We start from the raw sequence: 12,396 nt of genomic DNA on the forward strand, positions 1-12,396 counted from the left end.
GGAGAAATAATAATTAAAAAGGTCTGATCATAGTACATTCCTCTGCCCAAAATTTTTGGGCATTTAGGTGGCAGGATATACTAAATACTGGGACTGGAGTTAAGACTTGAGTTCAAATATGATCTCATATATTTACTAGTTGTGTGTCCTTAGGCAAGTTAATTAACCTCTGTTTGCTCGGGTTCCCTCAACCATAAAATGGGAATAATAATAGCACCTACCTCCCAAGGTTGATGTGAAAATCAAATGAGGTAATATTTGTAAAGCATTTGGCACAGTGCCTGGCACATAGTAGGTACAATATAAATGCTATTATTAAATTAATGCACAGATCCCTACTGTCTATTAGGTAAAAGGCAAACTCTTTTCCCCTGGCATTCAAGGTCTTTCACACAACCTGATGTCACTCTACTTTTCAAAATTTATAAAATTTCCTTCCATGCATTCTATATTCTAGCCAAGCTAGATTCCTCTTTGTTCCCAAAGCTGCCCTGCACCTTCCCTCATCTGTGTCTTTCCTCAGAGTTTCCTGTTCTTGAAATGTCCCAATCTTTCTCTGTCACATCACTTAAAAGACCAACTCAAATGCCACCTTGTAGCAGGAGCCATATCTTTCACAACCTTCTCATATTAATCTAATCTTTCCTTAAAAAGATACTGAGACATTTTCCCAGCTTTGGTTGACTAAAGAGACCAAGGACTTAGTTTGTTGACAATACTTCCTTGTTGCTTGAATACAAAATAACCCTGAGAATTTGGGGAAGGAGGGAAGTGTTTTCAGAGGTTTGACTGGTAGGTCACCAGTTGTCCTCAATGTCTGTCTCTGTTGCATAGCCTGTCCTGGTAGATCTAAGTAAATCTTCTTTTGTTAACTATTGAATGATTTATGAGTTTCTCATTTTGTCCCAATGTTGAAGCCTAAACAACCAGGGATTGGACTGAGTTAGACCAAGTCTGAGTATGCCTCCTTCACGAAGCCTCTTTTTATCCCACCTTTTGTAATGACTTTCCCTCCTGGACCTCACATGGACCTTTCTCTTGCAGTTCTCTAATGCACAGATCATATAACATTGTACACTATAGCTATCTGTGCTTGTCTAAATCTTGTATCTCCCCAAGACTTACCACAATGTTCTTCATATAGTCAGCATTTAATAAATGCTTAATTCTCAAACAAATGATAGAGAGGATCATAGACAACAATTTTGATTGTAAAAAATTTATTAAAAGTTTTTACACAAAACCAATGCAGCTAAAATTAGAATCCAGAAACTGTTAAAAAAAATCTTTGCAGTAAGTTTCTCTGATAAAGATCTCATTTCCAATATGGATAGGAAACAAATTCAAATTTATGAAAATAAGAGCCATTTCCCAATTGATAAATGATAAAAAGATTGGAACAAGCAGTTTTCAGAGAAAGAAATTCAAGCTATCAATATGTGAAAAAAGTTCCAAATCACTATTATTAGAGGAATAACAATGAAAGAATTGTGAAGTTCCACCTTATACCTGTCACATTGGCAAATCTGGCAAAAAAAGAAAGTGACAAATATTGGAGGGGCCCTGGGAAAACAAATTGATGTAGCTGTGAACTGGTCCAGCTATTCTGGAAAGTAATTTGGAACTCTGCTCCAAAAAATTATTAAACTCGGTCAGCCAATAACATTTATTAAACACCTACTATGTGCCAAGCAAAGAAGCAAAAGACAGACCCTGCCCTCAAGGAGTTTACAATCTGCTGGGGGAGAAAATAAATATGCAAACAAACATATAATAATTTAAAGAGGTACTAGAATTAATAGTTATTAGAAAAAGCTTCCTTTTCCAATTGGTTTTTGGAACATTTTAGAACATTAGATTTTGACTGGAACTTGAAAGAAATTGTTTCCTTTCTCTGTAAAATGAGGGAGATGGTATTTAAGTTTCCTTTAAATTCTAAATCTATGACTGTACTTCCTTTAGTCTATGACTACCTATAATGTACTCACTGACTTCTTTAAACCTCCCCATCCCCGACCAAAAAAAGTAGTTTTAGGGACCATTTACATGTGGGAAATGTGACAACTTAATTGGTAAGTTTCAGAGCCCAAGTAAGAAGCCTAGAGTGACCTAGGTTGATCAGTGAGTACTTAAGTATGCTTAGGTTATATGTGGTGTTCAAGGAGGATTAGCACCTCTGGTGTGAGCCCCTTTCAGTGCTGCTCATTCACCTTTGGTCTCTACCTGGCACTCAAGTCTTACCTACGATCCAAGAAGCTGTAGCATGTATGGTGTTCATACCCCAGTAAACCATCTTTGCAGATGGGCTAAGCAAGGTTGAGGGTAGCCAACAGGTCTCAGAACTGTCAGTGAGTTAGTGGAATGTCTACCCCAAGCATGTGAAGATTTTCCCTGGTGGCAGAATGGGCAGATGAGAACAATTTGTTTCAACCAAAATGAAGTCTACTGAAGCTGGAGTGTGGAGTGCTTACAGTTTGGTCAGACACCAAAAACACCAAGGTTTTGTGAAGGCATCCTGGGCTTTCACCTGTCATCTTGACTTTTGTCTTGCCACTGGACTTTGATGACTCTGGAAGAGAGAGTGAGGCTGATGGCTTTGCGCAAAGCTGCTTCACTTAAATCCTGTTCAAGCTGGAGTCAAGATATCATCCTGTGATGTCTTTAGTCCTCTTTGAAACTGAAAGACAAATAATAACAAGCAACAAATGTTTTTAAGTTTAAGCATTATATTTATTGACAAAACAATCAAGTTCTTTCACAAATTATTACCCCAGTGGAGGAGGGGGCAGAACTATAGTATAAAGTTTTAGGTTCTAGCCATTGATATAATAAACATTGGAGCTCCCACCAGAAAATCTTCACATGCTTGGGGTAGACATTCCACTAACTCACTGACAGTTTTGAGACCTGTTGGCTATCCTCAACCTGGCTTAGCTCATCAGCTAAGATGGTTTACCGGAGTATGGCCACCACGCATGCTATAGTTTCTTGGATCCATAGGTGAGACTTGAGTGCCAAGTAGAAACCAAAGGAATCTGATTGAATGGGTACTCTTGACAAGATTCAATACTTTGAATTAAACTGTTTTGATGAACTTTGTAAATCACCAAATTACTGCCTCAAACTTTTTATCTTATTACTGTTATTTTTAAATTTTATTTATTTGTTTATTTATTTGTTTGTTTTTTACTGTGGGCTATTGTTTAAGAGGTAGCTAGGTGGTGTGGTGGAGAGAATGCCCTGCCTGGGGTCAGAAAGACTCATTTTCCTGACTTCAAATCTGTTCTCAGATACTATGACCCCTGGGCAAGTCACTTAATCCTGTTTGCCTCAGTTCCTCATCTGTAAAATGAGCTAGAGAAGGAAATGGCAAACCACTCCAGTATCTTTGCCAAGAAAACCCCAAATAGGGTCATGGAGAGTCGGACACAACTGAAACAACTGAAAAACAAAAAGGAAGAGATTAGACTTGATGGTCTCTAAAGAGGCACCTAGGTAGTGCGGTGGATAGAGCCCTGGGCCTGGAGTCAGGAAGATCTGAGTTCAAATCCAGCTTCAGACTCTTACTAGCTATGCGACCCTGGGGAAATCTCTTCACTTCTGTTTATCTTAATTCACTGGAGAAGGAAATGACAAACTACTCCAGTATCTTTACCTAGAAACTTACATGGACAATATTGGCATACTATGGTCTATAGTCCTGAAGAGTCAGGACTGAACACCATCAACAGCAACAATAAGTTCTCTTCCAGCTTTAAATCTATGATTCACTTCAATAAGTGACCATCGTGTGCTAAGCTAAAGTGACATCAAAACCAAAAATAGTAACTGTTCTCAAGGAATTTGTACTATCCTGAGGGACAACCACATGGACAAGTAGATGACCTATGCTAAAGGCAAAGAGAACATTAACAACTGGTGTAGAAACTGAACCAGGAACTTTTGGCCTTGGGTAAGTGACAGAAAGTGGGGGATGGAAAATGAGCAGGAAGGAGCTGGGAAAAAGACAAAGCCCAAGTGACTCCTCCCTAGTTACAACACCACACTGGGGAACTAAAGAAAGGGAATGTTTTAATTAGAAGATAATAACTGAATCTATCATTGAAGGATGAGGCAAAAGCGAAGAAAAAGTAAAGTATATTCAAAGCATGCATGGTCTCTGATTAAGAGATGGAATGTTAAATTTGGAAACTAGTTATTCATCTAGCTTAACTGGTACATTTAGTGCATGAAGGAAAGTAATGGGGAATAAAGCTGAAAAAATAAGATGGAGATAGATTGTGGAGGGCCTTAACTACCAAGCTGAAGAATTTTCATTTCATTCTAGGGGAAATTGGGAGCCATTGAATGTTTTTGGACAAGGGCATGACATGGTGAAATCTGTGTCTGAAGATTGTTTTTGAAACTGTATGGAGGGTAGGTATATTTGAATGGAGAGACTGGAAGCTGAAAAACCAATTAGGAAATTATTATAAACAGTCTAGTAAGAGGTGATAAGTGCATGAACTAAGGTGGTAACTACATGAGTGGAGAGAAAGGGACAGATATGAAAGATGCTGAAATATCATGAATGGAGGCATGGTATTTGATCATATATGGTGGGGGGAGAGTGAAAAGGGATGCGAGGAAAGGGTCTGAGGGGTGGCTAGGTGGCACAGTGAATAGAGCAACGGCCCTGGAGTCAGGAAGACCTGAGTTCAAATCCGACCTCAGATACTTTAACACAAAAACTAGCCATGTGACCTTGGGCAAGTCACTTAACCCTAATTACCCTACCTTCCCCCCTCCAAAAAGCAAAAAAATGAAAAAAGAATGACTCTGAGACCATAAAGTAATATGCCTGGGAGGATGGCTATACCCTCAAGTGAGAACATCAAGGAATAACCAAATTAACTTTTAAAAACGATACCATATTGATCTAATAGAGTTAAAGCATCTTGGAAAATACTCTACTCCCAGGGAGCTTCTTATATACCTTAAATATTATCTTATTTATTTTTATAAATGACCCTCCCTTCCCCATGAGAGAGGAAAGCACTATTATGTTAGGTTCTGTGTTAAACACTGGAGGTGTAAAGAAGGTAGAAGACAATCCTTGTCTTCAAGGAGCTTGTTGTCTAATGAGTTGGAAGCAACAGTATACTAACAAGCAATATGCAGGATAAATTGGAGATAATCAAAATCAAAAGAGGGAGACAGGAGTATTAAGGTGGAACAAGAAAGTCTTTTGGCAGCAGGTGGGATTTTAGCTGAGACTTGAAGAAAGGTTAAAAAAAAGCCAGGAGGCAGAGATAAGAAGGGAGAGAATTCCAAGCATAGAAATTAGCCAGAGTAAATGTCCAGAGTTAGAAGATGAAGTGTCTTGTGTGAGGAGCAGCAGGGAGGCAGTGTCACTGGCTCACAGAGCATGTGGGAGTAAAGTATAAAGACTGAAAAGATTAGAGGGGGCCAGATGATGAAGGACTCTAAAAACCAAACCAGAGGTAATAGAGAACCACTGGTATTTATCTAGTAGGACAGTGAGCCGTGCTTTAGGGAGATTGCTTTGAGAACTGAGTGAGGACAGACTGTAGTGAGGAAAGAGCCTTGGGGCAGGGTGACTAAATCAGCAGACTATTGCAATAGTCCAGGCTTCAACTAAAAACTGGCTGTGTTTTAGCTGATGAATGATTTCAAGAACCAAGACAACTTTGAGGAAAATTTCTCATATTTATCTAAAAAGAAATGCCAGAATTTGAGACATAGATATTTAAGCCCTTGAAAATAGCTTAACGGGGTGACCAGGTGACTGACTCAATGAATAAGAGCACTGGCTCCAGTGTCAGGATGACCTGGGGATCAAATCTGGGCTCGGATACTTAGCACCACACCCAGAAATGGCTGGCCCTGTAACCTTGAGCAAGTTACTTAACCCCAATTGCTTTAAAAAAAAAAAAAGAAAATAACTATGCTGATTTATTTTATCAACCATTATGACAGAAAGACTAAGCATCCTTCTCCCTTCCTTTTTTTTTTTTTAAGGAATATTGGTAAAGCCTTTTCTCAATATCCTAGTACAAAGCATTTGAACTAATTTGAATGAGAGACCTTATCAGTTTATCAGTTCTGAAGCAATGCCCTACTCTAGAACCATTTTACATTATTCTTATCAGAAACCTAACCAGTTTCTAACTAACCAGTGCTTTTTTCTACTGATTAGCCTAGTAAGGACCAGGAAGGACTTCTCTCTGAAATGATCAGGGTAATGATCAGACAAAGAAAAAAAGGATGTCTTTGATGACTTTAGTTGATAAAAGTATCTCTTGAATTCATTGAATTCTTGAAAGGAATGGTCAAAGAGGAAATTAATGAATGAATAGTTTTAGGAAAATGATTTTCTGGAATGTTCCAAAAGTTAAGTAACTGTTGTTTAGTTTGATGAAACTAACTGAACTGTTACCTGAGCTCTGAACCCTTACTCAGTCTTAACTAATACATTTATTATTTAAAGATATTATAAATCAAAACTCCAAAATGCAGGGAGAGAAAAGGGAGATAGAAACAGAGAGAGGGAGAGACAGAGTTAGAGAGAGACAAAGACACAGAAGCAGAACCACATGGAGACAGAGAAAGAGGGAGATTTTAATAGGCATCAGATAACTGTCCATCTTTGCACCTTTCTCTCTCTAAGAAGAAAAATGCTTAGATTAGAATAATCTAAATTTAATAAAAATTGTTTCTGGCAGGCCTGTGCCTAAAATGTAGAATTTTCTTCCATAGCTCTTAGAATCATCCTACTTCCCTGTACGAATATATCTACTCTATTTCTTTACATTTTACATTGGGTGGCTGTGACTGTATACACATATATGAATGTATACATTTTCAGGTCCCATCCTAAATGGAAAGCCTTAATATGTGTAGCTATTATTATAATTCTTGGCCTTGGCATCCCTGGCTGTATTTAATAATTCATCATCACATGCATCACTAATATTTAACATTCATATCACTCCATGCTGGTGGCACCATGATTTTCAGCAATTCAGAGTTTCAGTGCAGTTGTGGAAGTCTTTTGGAATGAGTTTTCAGACTTGGGGAAAAAATAATTGATTAATGTCAGATTCTTGCTAAATGTCAGGAAAACAAAGCAAATGCTTTCTGGCACTAAATCCAAATGACTAGCAACCCTAGAGGAATGCCTAATCAGCACAGTAAGTGGCATTGTGTTGGCACTATCTATGGTTTTTATCTTTGAGTTATTGAGAATGAATCCCTACCCTCTACTGACCATGCAAATTATATCACCCAGGTGGAAAAGTGAACATCTACAGGTACGGATGGGCAGACCTAATATATTGGTCCAGAATTTAGTGTATGTTAGAGGCTTGCATTATCTCTTCTTCCAAATAAAATCATATTAGCTTGTGGTAATTTATGATGATTTGTTTTGCTAGCAAAAGGCAAAAGAGAATTATTACTCATTACATAGAAGGTCTAAATGGCTTTCTCTTAAATTCCTCAGGTTGAAATTATCAAATTTATTTAAATGATCAAAGGATCTTTATAACAACATTATTATTTAACATCATCATTATTATTACAACCACAATAAAAAGTAAAACCAGTTGTCATTTACCAAACTTAGTTTTAGTAGACATTTTACAGAACTAGCATCTACTGTCCTTTGGAGGCAATTTAGAAAGCAATAATTCTAGTCATTTATCATATCACTAGGACATTATTCTTACAACATCTGACAATCATAATGCTTTTATTTATCCAGTAGGAGATATAAAATGATAATTAGCATCAGGTAAGAGAGGCAGTGTCTTGTAGTATTTAAGGAACTAGCCTTGGAGTCAGGAGGAACCACGTTCAAGTCTGGCCTCTGACACTGAATCGGGCGAGTGACCCTGTGCAAGTCAATTAAACATTCAGGCCTCCAGGCAATTTGAAAGCTTGAAATTGTAAAGCCAGTGCTATTCTGCATTGATAGAAGTTTTCTCACACAGAAGTCCCCTGTGACAATGAAATCATAGATCCCTGCAAAATTTTTTTTAAGTGAGATCAGATTCATTCAATCAATAGTAATAACCAATAGTCCACATATCTAGAGTGAAAATATGCAATAATCTGAAATATCTTTGAACCTAGAAGTGAAAGGGGGATAGAATAGCTCTCCTAAAGCTTATTATTACTCTAACTCACAGATAGAACACTTAGGACCAAGGAAGAAAGATATGTTTGGAATTTAAAGGTCTGGGGTGGATGTTCTCTTCCCTGCCATTCTATTCCCTCTATAAACACCTCCCAAACTGTGGTATTAGAGTCCAGATGTAGTGGTTCCATTGCCTTGAGAATGAAAAGTTTGTTATTATTATCCTTGTAGAATATTCCCATTTTTCTTCTATTTACTGCCTTCCTTCCATCAGGGATAAGTTCCCTCAGTACAGGATCACAGATTTAGAGCTGGAAGGGACTTCATCTAACCTCCTAATTTTATATATGAGGAAACTGAGGCTCAGAGTGGTTAAATCCAGAGGTTATGAGATTTGGACATTTTCAAGCAGCTTATAAATATTAAAGGCAGAATTTATACCCATCTTCCTCACTCCAACATTCTATTCATTATGCTATCTGCTTCAACTGTCTTTTCTTGTCTATTTAAATTAAATTAAATTATTCTTTTGTAGTATTCTTTTGGTGTTTACTAAATCCAGCATCTACCAATTCCTTTTTTTTTTCTTTGAAAATGTTCATGATATAAAGGTATCAGGTTTTCATATAGTCTGTAAATTTGGGGATTTTCTTATTTCTTCTTCCTGGACCATAATTTCTCTCATATTTCTCACTATGTATATATGTGTACATACATCATATATGATTAATTTCTTATTATGATACTAAGATTATATAGGAAATAGAGTTCATATCTTTAACTCATTGATTAATTTAGCAAGCACTTATTAAGTGCCTATGTGTGCCAAGACCTCTGATAGGCACTGGGGATACAAAGTTAAAAACAAAATATAGTCTCTGCCCTCAAGGAGTTTACATTCTACTGTAAATATAATAAAAAAACTTATTTTGTTATTAATTGGTCCTTTCTTTATTAGCAGAGATTTTTCTAAAGACGATATAAGAGGGGCAGCCAGGTAGCACAGCAAGTAAGAGCACCAGCTCCAGTGTTGAGAAGACCTGGAGATCGAATCCCGGGCTCGGACACTTAGCACCCACCCAGAAACACCTGGCCGTGTAACCTTGAGCAAGTTACTTAACCCCAATTGCTTAGGGGCGGCCAGGTGGCTCAGCGAGTAAGAGCACCAGCTCCAGTGTTGGGATTCGACCTGGAGATCGAGTCCTGGGCTCAGACACTCAGCACCACACCCAGAAATAACTGGCCGTGTAACCTTGAGCAAGTTACTTAACCCCGATTGCTTAAAAAAAAAAAGACGATATAAGACCAAGCAAACTTATTTTTTTTTTAATAATTCTATTTCAACATTGAAGTTTGGTTAAAGATAAATTGCAAGTCATAGCATGACCTTCCTGATGTCATGATCCACTTTGAGAAAGAAGGACAAATGACAGCAGCAATGAAAAAAAATTTAAAAGATAGAGGAATAAGGAGGTGTAGCTAAACAATAGTTCTTCTAAAAACATCTGGGGGTTTTGTTGGACAGTAAACTCATTATGAATTAGCAGTGTGATATAACAATCAAAAACTATCGAGGTGTCTATTCTGCTTTATTCTCTGCTAGTGAGGGTACATGTATGGTATTGTATCTAGTTATGAGTATGATAATTTTAGAAAGTCTATTAATAATAGATGTCTGTTGATAAGGTAGAAGATTGCCAGGTGGTTAAAGGCCTTGCAATCATATCCTTTAAGTGTTGGTCGAAGGTATTGGAGATTTTTGACCTAGAGAAAAGAAGTCTTAAGGAGGACATGAAATATTTCTGCTATTATTGGAGGGTTGCCACATAGAAGAGAGATTAGATTTGTCCTGCTTGCCTTCAGAAGGCAAAATTAGTAGTGGTGGGTGGAAATTATGAAGAATAAGTTAAGCTGGTTTAAGGAAAAACTTCCTAACAATTAAAAATATTCTAAAGTAGAATGGGCTGCCGGTGGACGCTCTGGATTATCTCCTCACTGGAGATCTTCAAGGAAAGTATGGATAGATGACCACCTGTCAGGCATATTTTGGGGGATGTTTTTGTTCAGATATGGGTTGAACTAAGTAGCCTCTAAGGTATTGTTCAGCTCTGGGGTTCATATTTTCCAAGGTGTTTCCCAAGTAAAACATGCTCAGAAATTCTCCCAGAGACACTCATGAAAGTAAAATATAGAATAGGGGGCAAAGATAGATTATATCAGTTGACTAATGCTAATTGGATCTAAGTCTATTTTTAGCTGCTTCACCTCAGTTCTTTAAAGCTATAGGCACATGTTTCAATACTTATTTTTATGGCTATAATTATGGTTAATTCATCAGTGGGATAAGGGACACCAAGGATTATAGGTTTCTATTATACATAACCATTTTAAGAACCTAAAAGAAACTAAATACCAGTTCTATGTAGCATAAATTAATGTTTGGCAAATCTTCAATGAATTTGTTATGTGTAGATCACCAGTATGGGTGATTAAGACTCTCATTCCTATTTAATACTCAGTTTCCCAAGTGGTCCCTAATGTCTAGAATCCCTTCCTTCCTTACCCCTTTCAAGCAGAATCTCTAGCTTTCCTCCAAGCACAGTTCAGACACCACTTCCTACACAAAACAGTCCCTTTGTATTTCCAGCACCTAACACGGTGCCTTATATGTACCTTATCCATGGGCTTAATGTTTGTTTAATTGAGTTGTTGAATCTAAGAAAAAAAATAAAAGATTATTACTAGGTAGTAATACACTAGAAAATTTCTTTCCCAGCCAAGAAAATAATGACTACACATTGTTGTTGCCTAATCAGTACAACAAAGCTGAAGAAATCCTCTCCCCAAATGACCAATTTGGAAATTATACCATCTACTAACTCAAGGTTCTAGTAATACAATAAGGGATATTCACAGTTATAACAGAAACCTCCAAAAACCCAACAAAATCCTTAGATATACAATTAATATTCACCTAAGCAAAACCTTGTAAAATGGCCCACAGTCCCACTTTTGGAAGAACACTTAATTTTTCATCTAATGAAGAGTAAAGGAACCTACTCTGAACATTTTGCTAAGTGGTCCCAAATTCCTAGCAATGACACTATAGGGATTTATCTAAAACCTCCAAAGAAATGGTTATTACTCAGGGCTTTGCTACCTCTAAGTAAACTTAAATACTATAGAATCAAAGTAAATAGCAAGTGTTCAGTCATGTCCAACTCTTTGTGACCACATCTGGGGTTTTCTTGCCAAAGATACTATAATGGTTTGCTACTTCCTTCTCCAACTGAGGAAACTAAGGCAAACAGGGTTAAGTAACTTGCCCAGGTTCACACAGATAGTAAGTTTCTGGGGTAAGTTTTTGAACCCAGGTCTTCCTGACTCAGGCTCAGCACTCTAGCTTTGCCAAATAGCATGTAGGATTCTGTAATGTGAGAAGGGAGACATCCTGAGAAGCCCAGAAATACTTTTAAAAGAAACACAAGACAATAAGTAACACAACAGGTAGTAAATATATGGAAACCATTACACTAAAAGAGGTTCAGAACTGAAAATGTTCAGGCCAAAAGAGTTTAGATAAATCTTTCAATAATGCATGTATAACATTCTAGTTGCAAGATTTTAAGGATATTTGTGACATGTGTCTGTTTAGGTTAGGAACCACTAGACCAATAGTGACAAGAGAGATCACAAAACTGATCCAGTATGTAATCTCTTAGATTCATAAACCTAGATATCATGCATACTAATGGAAGTGGTTTAATTCTATACCAAATATAGCATAAAATTCGCATTGCCATCTCCCCCATCATCTAATTTAGAAACCTCAGAATTGTTATTGCTTCTATCTTCTCCCTTACCATGTACATCCCATCAGTCAATACTTCTTAATATTTCTACCTCTCTAGTCCCACAACCACCACTTGTTTGGTATTCATGGGGAACTGTAGTAATCACTGAAATGGTAATAATTCTTGACACATGGAATGCTTTAATATTTTATATACATTATTTCATTTGATCTTCAAAAAAGTCCTGTAATAGAGATAGAACAAATATGATCTCCACTTTATGTATAGCATCCAGGGTCCCTCCCCACTCACATGTGAGCCCCACTAAATACAGCTCCTGTTTCCAGACATACTGTGGGTATGGGCCAGCATTCATCAAAATCATAACTCATAACCTTCCAGAAATGTATTTCTTTTACCAGATCACTAGAGGATATGTTAGTTCAAAGCAAAAGACATTTA

General features: G+C 37.2%; 1 long non-coding RNA gene across 1 annotated transcript in view; it reads right to left on the minus strand.

Moving 5' to 3' along the window:
* Nucleotides 1-1,262: 1,262 nt before the first annotated feature.
* The window catches only part of LOC138150909 (uncharacterized), a 59,495-nt gene continuing 48,361 nt past the window's right edge, over nt 1,263-12,396 (minus strand). The window contains exon 3 of the long non-coding RNA XR_011165679.1: nt 1,263-2,677. This is a non-coding gene — a long non-coding RNA (uncharacterized lncRNA). The remainder of the gene's footprint in view (nt 2,678-12,396) is intronic.

The sequence above is a fragment of the Petaurus breviceps genome, unplaced genomic scaffold, assembly GCF_028583685.1.
Source record: "Petaurus breviceps papuanus isolate PSGF00001 unplaced genomic scaffold, PetGlider_PUasm1.0 90895, whole genome shotgun sequence".
NCBI lineage: Eukaryota > Metazoa > Chordata > Mammalia > Diprotodontia > Petauridae > Petaurus > Petaurus breviceps.